At 34.3% G+C, this 2,993-nt stretch overlaps 1 non-coding gene across 1 annotated transcript; it reads left to right on the top strand.

Annotated features, from left to right (window-relative positions):
- The first annotated feature begins 317 nt into the window (after positions 1–317).
- Positions 318–403, top strand: Trnay-gua (transfer RNA tyrosine (anticodon GUA)). Its single transcript is given in 2 exon segments — positions 318–354; positions 368–403. It is a non-coding gene; the product is annotated as a tRNA-Tyr (tRNA).
- Positions 404–2,993: the final 2,590 nt, after the last annotated feature.

The raw sequence follows: 2,993 nt of genomic DNA on the forward strand, positions 1-2,993 counted from the left end.
AGGGCAGCCTCCACTGGTGGTTAGAAGATTTTGATTTTAAAGTTATTTACACCATTTAATTGTCTTTTTTACAATGGTTTATTTCCATTTTGGACCCTTCAAAAAAGTGCTCTGTTCACCCTCCCTGCTGCTCAAACGTATGTTCGCTTATGTATGTACCATTGTGTGTCGTCTCTTAATTAAGTCACCTGTACATGAAATTCAATGATACGTCATCTGTGTCAGCTCTCTATATACAATAGACTATAACATATACATGTAGTAGTTTGCCGGAGGTAACAAACCCATAGCGCGTAAATTCAACGAAGTTAATAATTCCCGTGATAGCTCAGTTGGTAGAGCGGAGGACTGTAGAATTAAAGAAGGCATCCTTAGGTCACCGGTTCAAATCCGGTTCGCGGGAGTGTTTATCTTTTACTTTTGTGAATAATGTGTTAATTTATAAAATTAAGATATGGAGAAGAAAAACTATTGATAAAAAATAGCTATCGTCTGAGCAAGCTTGTCTCTTATTTCCACATCATTTCTCATACGCCTCCTTTGCAATATGATGTTGAGTCTTTGCAGTCTGATTTTTAAACGTTGGAGAAGATAGTACGAAGATATGAGAAGAGTATAAATGAAATTCAATTCCCTGTGTTCGTGGCTGGAGATGGAGATACATGCGCACATGTGCACGGACGCACATCCATATATGTTCTAATTATCATAGCCTTTTCCAGCTCGCATTCAATTCGAAGAAATTATTATTATTATTATTATTATTATTATTATTATATCGAAGATGGAAAGGGAAAAGTGCCCTGGCAACTCTGATTCTGGTAGATTGATAATTATCCCTTGAATTTGTTAATGCCGCCATATCAGAGATTCGAATCAGATATCCCAAAGGTATGCTTCAAATATAAAGAGGGTGTTGTTTAATTTCAAGCAATTTGAATGATTAGGTCGTATGTCAATGACAGTGTGCCTAGCTCCCACGTAAGTACGCATGTACATTAGTGTTTGTATTGTTCACTTTCTTCGTGTGTGTCTCTGTGCGTTTGTTTGTACTTGCATATGTGCATGTAATATGTGATGGCATTGAAGATAACCATCTGTATATATTCATGTGCTTTCGCCTGAAACCTAGATTAATACATATATAATGGATTGATTTGAGTGTCTTGCCAGACGTTTGGGTATTTTTGAAACAGGAAAAAGCATCTTCGTCAAATTCAACTAATCAGTTTCAAAGCTAAGTATAGACACTCGGACGGACGGATAGGCTGGCAGAAGGAGGAGGCTATCACAATACCCTAGACGAAATGTCGTGGCGATACTAGTCTGAAAGCTGCATTAAAAACAAAATATTTGCTCATATATATATATATATATATATATATATATATATATATATATATATATATATATATATATATATATATATATCACTTGTGTTTATTTTCTGTATTTTCTGGGGATTTTCCATAATAGTTACTCATATGCGTTGCTGTGAAAAATATTCTTTATGAAATAAGGCTGTTCTTCCGTTTAAATATATTTTTGATTATTTACTATTTTACAAATTATTATTTGGTTTACAGAAAAACGCGGAAGTTGTGGCAAATGCTTCAAGAGAACATTATTATCAAATATCAAAGTTGGATAATCTTAGAAACGTGGGATTTATAAGGTACCTTTGGTAACGTGGGATTTAAAAGGTACCTTTGATAAACACTTTCACTCATATGTTATACCATTTGGGGATTCTGGTTTATCAATTGTCACTTAGGGATAGAAACATTTTTAAGGAGAAAAATATGTGAGCAACTATATTTGTTTTCAGATCACAGATGTGTTTAGTTCGCCGTCTTCGATAAACTATAAATAATTTCTCTAATTCAGGTAACTTTTGGAGTTAAAACCTTTAGAAAACATATGCAAGAATTATACTTTTTATTTTAATAATTTTATGCAGTTCTTTTACAAATTTTAAAACTAGATATTGCAAATATTTGATGCAGACGACATTTCTTCCTGAAAATGGAATGTTCTAGAAATCAGAAAAGGACAATGAGCAATCTGTCTGGTAGTTTACGACAGCGTACATTGAACGAGATGGCAAAGTTAGGGCCACCTGGCGGCAATCAGAAATTATAAATTGACTAAGTTTTGTTTTCCTTTTTACATTCTTAAAGCTCTCGTTTTAAAATCGGTAGAGGGGTAGAAACAATAAGGAGGGAAACGGAATACTATAAAGATATTCTCGAAAGGATTGATGTATTTATGAAGTGATTGAATTGTGACATCACCGTATTATAAATGCTGTTTGTAATGAATATGACCAAACTAGGTTTGAGAAGATACAATATATTCCAAAATTACGAACCTATTGCAAATTTGAAGAAATACTTGCAATGAAAATTATATTTCCATTAATCCATCAAGGCAGGAACGATCAATCAAAGCGGATGTTAAGAGTCTTGTTTGACTTCAAAGACTTCAAAGTGGGGGTGAAACGATTCATCTGTGCCCCGTATCGATACGATTCACGATACGTAGCCTGCGATACGACAAATATTGATACACATGTGAACTTGATGGTCTTTCCATCCTTGGAAGGCAGGTGGAACTTTTCATGGATGTTGACATTATTGGTTGTAATTCCAATATGCAGGCTACAGACAGACATATAGTTATCATGTATTTATATGCAATCCTCACTGATGGGAAGATATCAACACTACTTTCAAGCAGACTATCTGTCGGTTGCAGTGAGTTCTATATAACGTTTTAGGCCATTTAATGGTGGTTCCATCTAACTCCCTTTGTTTTGTACAAAACGAATGATTTGGTAATATCTCATTGCCAATTCCGTGTCTCATTTACACATGGAAGACATTTACAACGTTATCTTCAAAACAGAAGAAATAATGCAATTTCCTCGTGCAAAAGAAATTTTGTCTAGAACAAATTCTGGCATGGGAATAAGGTTGAATACCAACAAAATC

The sequence above is a fragment of the Sinohyriopsis cumingii genome, chromosome 5 (assembly GCF_028554795.1).
Source record: "Sinohyriopsis cumingii isolate HCF-2022 chromosome 5, ASM2855479v2, whole genome shotgun sequence".
Lineage (NCBI taxonomy): Eukaryota > Metazoa > Mollusca > Bivalvia > Unionida > Unionidae > Sinohyriopsis > Sinohyriopsis cumingii.